Consider the following 11,844-nt stretch of genomic DNA (forward strand, 5'->3'; position numbering starts at 1 on the left):
ATTCTCCCTGTGTGTCTGTCTTTACATGGCGTTTTCCTCTTCTTATAAAAAGACACCATTCACATTGGATTAGGGCCCACCCCAATGACCTCATCTTTACTTCATTACAACTGCAAAGACCCTATTTCCAAATACACACTCACAGGTACTGGGAGTTAGGACTTCAACATCTTTTGGGGGGATACAATTCAACCCATAACAATACTCATTTATGTTTATCAGTTATTTTAGAATATAGTTTATAAGAGAAATTAAATGCCAAATGGTGTCTCAAATTTGGGGGTAGAGAACTTGTGACCGTCCAAGTCACAATTGTTTATAATTGTGTTATATATACAACTCTGAAAGAATTTCAAACTTTGAATATTTCAACTGAATTCAGTTTAGTACAAATAGTACTTTCCGATATTTAGAGAAATATTAACTTCTCACCCTAAGCATTCATGGTCAATGTCACTTTTATTATAGTTAATTTATAATTCCCATTTGCCGTTATAGTCAAGCTTATTCAGAGAAATAAACCAGAATTATAAGGGTAGGAGACACTGCAACTGTGTTCTCTCACATGATATTTAAGACTAGGTATCTATCAAACCGCATTAGAGGAGCTGATGATATAAGTTTTGGCAGTTTTCAAGAAACATTAGTCAAACCATAACTAAATCTCAATGCATCGGTTAACATCTGCTGAGCACTTCCTCTTGCAGTTAGCATTGTATTAGTGCTTAAACACAAGTAGTTTGACTCAGTAAATTCTAAAACTACATATTTAATTCTCATAACATTATTCACAGAGTTCTTGGCAGAGACGAATTTTGAGGCTCATGTTGTCTCTCTTTCAGTCCCAAAAGCTCTGTTTTGAGTTCTCCAGGCTGTGGTGGAATTTCAGGTATTGTCTATAAAAAACAAAAATAAAAACAAACAAAATATATAGATACCAATGCTTTCTAAGACTGTAATTAAATGTAACCTGAAAAACCTCAAAGAAAGTAAAAAGTAAAAAAGAACAAAAAGCCTCCAGCTACTCAATGATAAATCTTTATTATGAGAACCTGCAGTCGATCTATGTCACTTTCTAGCCCTCTATTTACAGGACTCTATCATCTGGGCTACGTCTTAAGTCCTAAAGGACTCACAGAGGGAAAGTTTGCATCAGTTATCGATTGACAGATCACGAATTTGAACAAGGCTTTCCACACTGGGAAATTCATTCCTGCACTACTTACTGACCTCTCTACCATGTGCCTGGCACAGAAAACAGATATTAGGAATTAATTCATTTATTCAAAAACAGTAAGTGCCTATTATGCGCAAAGCATAAAGCAGTAGGCAAAAAAATACAAAACTGCCTTCAAGAAAGGTGATTTTGGGGACTTCCCTGCCGGTCCAGTGGTTAAGACTTCACGCTCCCAACGTAGGGGGCCCAGTTCGATCCCTGGTCAGGGAACTAGCTCCCGCATGCCGCAACTATGAGTTCACATGCCGCAACTGATCCCGCGTGCCACAACTAAGACCCAGCGCAGCCAAATAAATAAATAAATATATTTTTAAAAAAGGTGGTTTTGTTTTAACTTGTAACAGCTTTAGTGAGATATAATTCACACACCATACTATTCACCTATTTAAATAGTCAACGACTTTTGGTATATTCACAAAGTTGCACATCCGTCACTATAATAAATTTTAGAACATTTTCATCACCCCAAAATGCAACCCAAACCCATTAGCAGTGGCTCCCATTTCCACACACCACCACCACCACCACCAGCAAGCCATCTACAGACTTGCCTCTTCTGGACATTTCATATAAATGGTATCAGACAACATGTGGTCTTTTGTGACTAGTTTCTTTCACTTAGCATGTTTCCAAGGTTCATCGGTGTTGTCACATATATCAATACTTCATGCCCTTTTAGGAGCAAATAATATTCCACTACAAGCATATACAGGGGAATTCCCTGGAGGTCCAGGGGTTAAGGCTCCACACTTCCACTGCAGGGGGCACAGGTTTGACCCCTGGTCAGGGAACTAAGATCCCGCATGCCACGTGGTGCGGCCAAAAAATTTAAAAAAATAAAAATAAAAGGCTATAAATACCATCGATTTATCCACTCACCAGCTGATGGATATTTATTTGGATTGTTTCCACTTTTTGGCTAAAATGACAGTTCAACTTTGATTTAAAAAAATGTAGCACTTCTTATTTATATACTAAATATATAACCAATTTTTAAGAGTAAAGTGATTTTGGCATCAAAAGTTAGCAATGTCAGCAGAGGTTCTAAATAGCAGTTGGTGTGCGTATGCGTGTGTCTGGACACAACCAAAAATGAATGCTGTAAAATGAGTCCAGAGACTGTGTCTTTTGACCTTCTAAGCCTCCAATAGTAAACAGATTATAAATTAAGAAAAACAGGACAAGTACAAGTAATGTAAGAGAAAAAGGAAATGCAAAAGGGAAGCTCGAGCAGAAAGCACTCTCTATTCCAGGACGGAGCATCTGCCCTGAGTCTTTGCCTCCTCTTCTGTTTTGATGAGCTGGGCTGGACGACGAGGAAAAGGTGCCCTTAAAGCTTCTCCCTTAAGACAGCACTGAGCACAAGCCCTAGGCAGCCCTTGCGGTCTCCTCTGCTCTAGAATCCACCCAGACCTCTAGCTGCAGAGACTGAAAGACTCCTGCAAAGGCTGGTGGTGGTTACAATAGTGACTATAATTGCTGGAACAATACCAACAGACATAGGTAAAGGACATAAATTCCTTAAATGTTAGTAAAGCCAACAGCCTCCTACACACAGCCAGCCCCGGCCTACAAGTCCCTACAGAGGTGCCCCACTGCCAATGTCACCACCCAATCAGGATGAGGTGGCCTGAGACACTTCAGTATGCCCCTTCTAGAGATTCTGGTTTCATGCTGCCACATCCCAAGATCCAGGTAGCTGCTGGTAACAACCCTTGCATGTTCTGGCTTATGAGATGGGTGAATGAAAGGGCAAATTTCCCAGGGTCAAATCACAGGCATCCCTCCCTTTGTAAAGCCTGTCTGATGTCTATTCCTGCACAAGCTAGAGACCAAACTGCATTTCTGTGTAAGGTTCTAACCCCTTTCTGTCCCCACTAAGTATCCTTGATGCCTCCGTAGAATTCAAAAGAAGCAGTCTAAAGTGGTAAGAAAGAGCTACTGCAGCATTGTTTGTACAAAAGCTAGATACCAGCTAAACGTCAATAGGGAATTGAGTAACTAATATACGGAATATCAATAGTATGAAATACTATTCAGTGGCCAGAAAGAAAAAAGGCTATAAGTAAATCTATTCATACAGACATTAACCAAAACAAGCAAGCCGCAGAGAAATGTGTATATGAATTTCTATTTACATGGGGAAAAACACCCCATAAACTCTATGTATGTGTGTGTGTATTCAACAACAGTAAAAAGTCTGGAAGGATATGCCAACCAACAATGGTAGTTACCTTGGAGAGCAGATTGGATAAAGGAGGTTATCAGCGGGGGGATTTTCACTTTTTACTCTACATGCTTGAATTCAATTGGAACACTCCAAGGGTATTGTATTATTTCATTAACAGGTTCAAAAAAGAGAAACACTGAACAGAAAGCCTGGGCTTCAAATCGTCATTAAGCTATGCGACTTCGGGAAATCACCTTCACTCTGCTGAACCTGTTTCCTCTTCCGAAAACCAGAAAAAACACCTCCAAAACTGTAGTGCTAATTCACGGAAATTAGAAACCAACGAACGGTTGGTTCTCTTTGTTACCTGTCCAGAGTCCAGGCAGAAATGACTGCTCCCCGCGCTGTGCTCCACTCTATTCACGCCCACAGCATAACACGGAGCACACTCTTGGAATTATTTGCACTGTACTTCCTTGCCTCCACCTCCTCAAGACCATAACTCCTCAAAAGTACCTCTAATTCTCGGTTCTACTTCCGGGAATGCTTATTAAAATTAATTAAAATTCCTCCCTCCTTTGAATGCCTATATTCACTCCTTCCTCATTCAACAAATATTTATTAAGCATCTACTATCAATACATTCTACGGCCTTTTCTAGGTGACTGAGACACAAGAGCGAACCAGACAGGCACAGTCCCTTCCTGGAGATTACATTCTAGTGGAGGAAACAAAGAACAAGTAAAAAGACAAAGAAATAAAATAATTGAAAATCATGACAAGTGCTCTATCAAAAACGAAGGACTGAGACAACGGCAGAGGAGGAATCCTTTGGGGGCTGTACAAAGAACCCTCATTGCTAGAGGAGATATTTGAGCAAAGACTTGACGTTTTGAAGAAGTAAACCAAGCCAATATCTGGGAGAAAAGCATTCCAAGAAGAGAAACAGCATGACCTTGAGCTTGGGACAGGCTTGACGAGTTTGAGAAACAGCAAGGAAGTCGCTGTGGCTGCAAGAGAGGGAACAAAGAAGAAACACTAGAAGATAAGGCCAGTGGCAGACAGGTGCCAGACCGTGTAAAACTTCAAGACTGTGTAAGAGCAGGCCATGTATTGCTCTAACGGCAATGAGATGCCACCACAAGGTTTTAGGTCCCGGGTAGACGTGCTCCTAATTTCAAGATCACTTTTGCTGCTGTGAAAATGAAGTGGTCCAGGAGCGACGCGCGGGGACCCTCCTGCACTCACCAGGTCCGGCCGGTAGTACCGGTGCACCACCTCCGCGCCGGCGCACATGGCCAGGAGGCTGGCGGCGAACATTTTCAGGTAGGACGTCCAGGACACGCCCGCGGGCATGGTCGGCAGGCTTAAGGGGGAGGGAAAGCGTGCGATGTTAGAACGTTCCCAGGTCCCCACTAAGCTGTGGGGTAAACGAGCCCCACTGCAGCGCAGGGGCGGAGTCAGAACACTTGGGTCCTCAACCATGAAACGAGGGCGCTGAGCGCATGAACGCCCCGGGAGGCGGAAGACAAGAAGGCCGCGGGTTCTTAGTTGGGGGGGCCGGGATTTCTGAGTTCAAAGGCAGCTCTAGCAGAGCGAGCGGAAGGTCGCACCCGAAGATTTCCCTCGAGGCCCAGCAACCCCTGGGAGAAGAAGCACTACAGACCGCACTGCACAGCCTAGGGGTGCGCCCCGGGGGAGACTGTACCTCGAGCTGCACTGGCACTCGGAAGCGGGTCAGGGGACGGTTGAAGAGCGCTCCGGAAACGGAGCGGGCGGCCGCGGACCGGACCGAAAGTGCAGGGGATGAGGCCCGCGCCGGACCGGAAACCCGTTTCACTTCCGGCGTGGGCACGTGACCCGGACGGAAGTGGGATTTTCGGCCAGAGCAAGTGTCTTGTCTTTTTTTTCTTTTTAAACCGATACGCAGACCTTTCCCGGCCCCAGGCTCTCGGCGCCCTCATCATTCCCTCTATAGTTGAATCTTCCTGGCAGATGTCGAGTCTTGACCTCGGCTCTGGCTGGATTCTTGAATCATTTGTGCTTTCGCACCCACAAAGGAGGTTGCTCACGTTTACCACCTTTTAGGAGCGGGTGGAGATTCGCACACTGAGCCACGCGTGCTTAGGTGAGGTCACTCTGGAGTGAGTGAAGTTAAAAGCATTCTCTGTAGTTGTGCCCTGCACGTTCTTTGACACCTGAAAAAGAGCCACGCCCAGACAGCTATGACCTTGTGTTATGGTGCCACTGGAAAATGGAAGAATGAAATCGACATTATTTAATCCATGCGTTTTTAAGATTGTGCTTTGCAGACAAAGACAAATTTATGGTTACCAAAGGGGAAAGAGGCGGGAGGAGGGATAAATTGGGAGTTTGGGATTAAAAGATACACACTACTATATAAAAAATAAACAACAAGGACCTATTGTATAGCACAGGGAACTATATTCAATATCTTGTAATAACCTATAATGGAAAAAGATTCTAAAAATATATATTCTTATATATATTTATATGTATGTATATATCTGAATCACTTTGCTGTACACCTGAAACTAACACATTGTAAATCAACTGTACTTCAATTTAAAAAAAAAGATTGTGCTTTGATTATGGATTACTTTTTGTTAAGCAAAAGGTCAATGCAAGACAATTCTGAAAAATCAATCTTTTGTAGATAACATGTATCATGATACATTCACATTTTTAAAACCACTTTATGGCAGTACGTTTGACGTTCAGTAAACTGCACGTATTTAAAGCATACAATTTGATGAGGTTTGACATATTTGTACACCTGTGAAACCATTACTACAATCAAGATTATGAAAACATCCACCACCTCTAAAAGTTTCTTTGCTCCTCTTTCTAATTTCTCCCACACAGCCTCATTTCCTAGGCAACCTGATCTTGTTTTCTGTCACTATAGGTTAGTTTGCATTTCCAGAATGTTAAAGAAATGAAATCCTACAGTATGTACTATTTTTGGTCACAATTATTCTGAGATTCATCCACATTGTTGCATGTATCAGTAGTTCGCTCCTTTCTATTGCTGAGTATAGTTATACCACAACTGCCTTATCCATTCGCCTTTGGTTGACATTTTGGTTGTTTCCAGTTTTGGGCTAATACGAATAAAACTGCTATGAACAGTGAAGAGTGCCAGAAAGACGCGTATACAGGTCTATGAATATATGCTTCCATTTCTATTGTGTACATTCCTAGGAGTAGAATGGCTGCAGTTACGGTAGGTATATATCTAACTTTTAAAGAAATTGCCAAACTGTTTTCCAAAGTACTTGTACAATTGTAGGTTCCCACCAACAGTATGTGGGAGTACTAGTTTCTCCACATCCTCTCCAACACTTTAATCAGTCTTTTTAATTTTAGCCATTCTAATAGGTGGGTAATGGTATCTCATGACTAATCATGTTGAGAATCATGTGTTTGTATTTTCTTTGAGGGAAGTATCAGTTCAAGCCCTCTGCACATTTTTTAATTGGGTTTTTTTTATTATGAGTATTGAATCTTCTTTATATATTATGGATACAAGTCCATTATCAGATAGATTTGATCTACAAATATTTTCTCCCAGTCTATATCTTATCTTTTCGTTTTCTTAATCTTTTGAAGAGCAGAAGTTTTTAATTTTAATGAAGTCCCATTTTCATTTTTCTCTTTAATGGGTCATGCTTTGGTGTTATATCTAAGAAATCTAACCCAGGGTCACAGATTTTCTCTTGTATTTTCTCCCAGAAGTTTTAGAGATTTAGGTTTTACAGTTAAGTCTGTGGTCCCTTTTTTAAATTAATTTTTATTGTAGTATATTTGCTTTAAAATGTTTTAGTTTCTGGTGTACAGCAAAGTGAATCAACTATATGTATACATATATCCCCTCTTTTTTGGATTTCCTTCCCATTTAGGTCACCACAGAGCACTGAGTTCCCTGTGCTATACAGGAGGTTCTCATTAGTTATCTGTTTTATACACAGTAGTGTATATATGTCAATCCCAATCTCCCAATTCATCCCAGACCCTCTTCCTCCCCTGGTATCCACACGTCCATTCTCTACGTCTGTATTTCTATTTCTGCTTTGCAAATAAGTTCATCTGTATCATTTTCTAGATTCCACATATAAGTAATGTTATACAATATTTGTTTTTCTCTTGCTGACTTACTTCACTCTGTATGACAGTCTCTAGGTCCATCCATGTCTCTGCAAATTACACAGTTTCATTCCTTTTTATGGCTGAGTAATATTCCATTGTATACATGTACCACATTTCTTTATCCATTCTTTATCCATTTCTTTATCCATTTCTTTATCCATTTCTTTTGTTGATGGACATTTCTTCTGTTGATGGACATTTACGTTGCTTCCATGTCCTGGCTATTGTAAATAGTGCTGCAATGAACACTGGAGTGCACGTATATATTTTTTTTTGAATTTTTGAATTTTATTTTTTTATACAGCAGGTTCTTATTAGCCATCAATTTTATACACATCAGTGTATACATGTTAATCCCAACTGCCCAATTCATCGCACCACCACCCCCACCTCCCCACCACTTTCCCCCCGTGGTGTCCATACGTTTGTTCTCTACATCTGTGTCTCAATTTCTGCCCTGCAAACTAGTTCATCTGTACCATTTTCCTAGGTTCCACATATATGCATTAATATACGATACTTGTTTTTCCCTTTCTGACTTACTTCACTCTGTATGACAGTCTCTAGATCCATCCACGTCTCAACAAATGACCTAATTTTGTTCCTTTTTATGGCTAATATTCCATTGTATATATGTACCACATCTTCTTTATCCATTCTTCTCTTGATGGGCATGTAGGTTGCTTCCATGACCTGGCTATTTTAAATAGTGCTGCAATGAACATTGGGGTGCATGTGTCCTTCTGAATTATGGTTTTCTCTGGGTATATGCCCAGTAGTGGGATTGCTGGATCATATGGTAATTCTATTTTTAGTTTTTTAAGGAACCTCCATACTGTTCTCCATAGTGGCTGAATCAGGTTACATTCCCACCAACAGTGCAGGAGGGTTCCCTTTTCTCCACACCCTCTCCAGCATTTGTTGTTTCTAGATTTTCTGATGATGCCCATTCTTACTGGTGTGAGGTGATACCTCACTGTACTTCTGATTTGCATTTCTCTAATAATTAGTGATGTTGAGCAGCTTTTCACATCTTCTTGGCCATCTGTATGTCTTTTTTGGAGAAATGTCTATTTAGGTCTTCTGCCCATTTTTGGATTGGGTTGTTTGTTTTTTTAATATTGAGCTGTTTATATAGTTTGGAGATTAATCATTTATCCGTTGATTCATTTGCAAATATTTTTTCCCACTTTGAGGGTTGTCTTTTCGTCTTGTTTATAGTTTGCTTTGCTTTGCAAAAGCTTTTAAGTTTCATTAGGTCCCATTTGTTTATTTTTGTTTTTATTTCCATTACTCTAGGAGGTGGATCAAAAAAGATCTTGCTGTGATTTATGTCAGAGAGTGTTCTTCCTATGTTTTCCTCTAAGAGTTTTATAGTGTCCTGTCTTACATTTAGGTCTCTAATCCATTTTGAGTTTCTTTTTATGTATGGCGTTAAGGAGTGTTCTAATTTCATTCTTGTACATGTAGCTGTCCAGTTTTCCCAGCATCACTTATTGAATACACTGTCTTTTCTCCATTGTATATCCTTGCCTCCTCTGCCATAGATTAGTTGGCCATAGGTGCGTGGGTTTACCTCTGGGGTTTCCATTCTGTCCCATTGACCTATGTTTCTGTTTTTCTGCCAGTACCATATTTTCTTGACTACTGTAGTTTTATAGTATAGTCTGAAGTCAGGGAGTCTCATTCCTCCAGCTCCACTTTTTTCCCTCAAGACTGCTTTGGCTATTCGGGGTCTTTTTTGTGTCTCTATACAAATTTTGTGTCTCTATACAAATTTTAAGAATTTTTGTTCTAGTTCTGTAAAAAATGCTATTGGTAATTTGATAGGGATTTCATTGAATCTATAGATTGCTTTGGATACTATAGTCATTTTCACAATATTGATTCTCCCAATCCAAGAACATGGATATCTCTCCATCTGTTGGTATCATCTTTAATTTCTTTCATCAGTGTCTTATAGTTTTCTACATACAGGTGTTTTGTCTCCCTCGGTAGGTTTATTCCTAGGTATTTTGTTCTTTTTGTTGCAGTGGTAAATGGGAATGTTTCCTAAATTTCTCTTTCATATTTTTCATCATTACTCTATAGGAATGCAAGAGATTTTTGTGCATTAGTTTTGTATCCTGCAACTTTACCAAATTCATTGATTAGCTCTAGCATTTTTCTGGTGTCATCTTTAGGATTCTCTATGTATAGTATCATGTCATCTGCAAACAGTGACAGTTTTACTTCTTCTTTGCCAATTTGTATTCCTTTTATTTCTTCTTTTCTCTGATTGCCATGGCTAGGACTTCCAAAACTATGTTGAATAATAGTGGCGAGAGTGGACATCCTTGTCTTGTTCCTGATCTTAGAGGAAATGCTTTCAGTTTTTCACCATTGAGAATGATGTTCGCTGTGGGTTTGTGGTGTATGGCCTTTATTATATTGAGGTAGGTTCCCTCTATGCCCATTTTCTGGAGAGTTTCTATCATAAATGGGTCTTGAATTTTGTCAAAAGCTTTTTCTGCATCTATTGAGATGATCAAATGGTTTTTATTCTTCAATTTGTTAATATGGTGTATCACATTGACTGATTTGCATATATTGAAGAATCCTTGTATCCCTGGGATAAATCCCACTTGATCATGGTGTATGATCCTTTTAATGTGTTGTTGGATTCTGTTTGCTAGTATTTTGTTAAGGATTTTTGCATCTATATTCATCAGTGATATTGTTCTGTAATTTTCTTTGTTTGTAGTATCTTTGTCTGGTTTTGGTATCAGGGTGATGGTGGCCTCATAGAACGAGTTTGGGAGTGTTCCTTCATCCGCAGTTTTTTGGAAGAGTTTCAGAAGGATGGGTATTAGCTCTTATCTAAATGTTTGATAGAATTCACCTGTGAAGCCATCTGGTCTGGGACTTTTGATTGTTGGGAGATTTTTAATCACAGTTTCAATTTCATTACTTGTGATTGGTCTGTTCATATTTTCTATTTCTTCCTGGTTCAGTCTTGGAAGGTTATACCTTTCTAGGAATTTGTCCATTTCTTCCAGGTTGTCCATTTTATTGGCATAGAGTTGCTTGTAATAGTCTCTTAGGATGCTTTGTATTTCTGTGGTGTCCATTGTAACTTCTCCTTTTTCATTTCTAATTTTATTGATTTGAATCCTCTCCCTCTTTTTCTTGATGAGTCTGGCTAATGGTTTATCAATTTTGTTTTTCTTCTCAAAGAACCAGCTTTTGATTGTATTGATCTTTGCTATTGTTTTCTTTGTTTCTATTTCATTTATTTCTGCTGTGATCTTTATGATTTCTTTCCTTCTGCTAACTTTGGGTTTTGTTTGTTCTTCTTTCTCTAGTTCCTTTAGGTGTAAGGTTAGATTTATTTGAGATTTTTCTTCTTTCTTGAGGTAGGCTTGTATAGCTATAAACTTCCCTCTTAGAACTGCTTTTGCTGCATCCCATATGTTTTGGATCATTGTGTTTTCATTGTCATATGTCTCTAGGTATTTTTTGATTTCCTCTTTGATTTCTTCAGTGATCTCTTGGTTATTAGTAACGTATTGTTTAGCCTCCATGTGTTGTTTTTTTTTTTAAAGTTTTTTTCCCTGCAATTCATTTCTAATCTCATAGCATTGTGGTCAGAAAAGATGCTTGATATGATTTCAATTTTCTTAAATTTACTGAGGCTTGATTTGTGACCCAAGATGTGATCTGTCCTGGAGAATGTTCCGTGGGCACTTGAGAAGAAAGTGTAATCTGCTGTTTTTGGATGGAATGTCTTATAAATATCAATTAAATCTATCTGGTGTGTTGTGTCACTTAAAGCCTCTGTTTCCTTATTTATTTTCATTTTGAATGACCTGTCCATTGGTGTAAGTGAGGTGTTAAAGTCCCCCACTATTACTGTGTTACTGTTGATTTCCTCTTTTGTAGCTTTTAGCAGTTGCCTTATGTATTGGGGTGCTCCTGTGTCGGGTGCATATATATTTATAATTGTTATATCTTCTTCTTGGATTGATCCCTTGATCATTATGCAGTGTCCTTCCTTGTCTCTTGTAACATTCTTTATTTTAAAGTCTATTTTATCTGATATGAGTATTGCTACTCCAGCTTTCTTTTGATTTCCATTTGCATGGAATATCTTTTTCCATCCCCTTACTGTCAGTCTGTATGTGTCCCCTAGGTCTGAAGTGGGTCTCTTGTAGACAGCATATATATGGGTCTTGGTTTTGTATCCATTCAGCAAGCCTGTGTCTTTTGGTTGGAGCATTTAATCCAT

Source organism: Pseudorca crassidens, chromosome 11 (assembly GCF_039906515.1).
Source record: "Pseudorca crassidens isolate mPseCra1 chromosome 11, mPseCra1.hap1, whole genome shotgun sequence".
Classification (NCBI taxonomy): Eukaryota; Metazoa; Chordata; class Mammalia; order Artiodactyla; family Delphinidae; genus Pseudorca; species Pseudorca crassidens.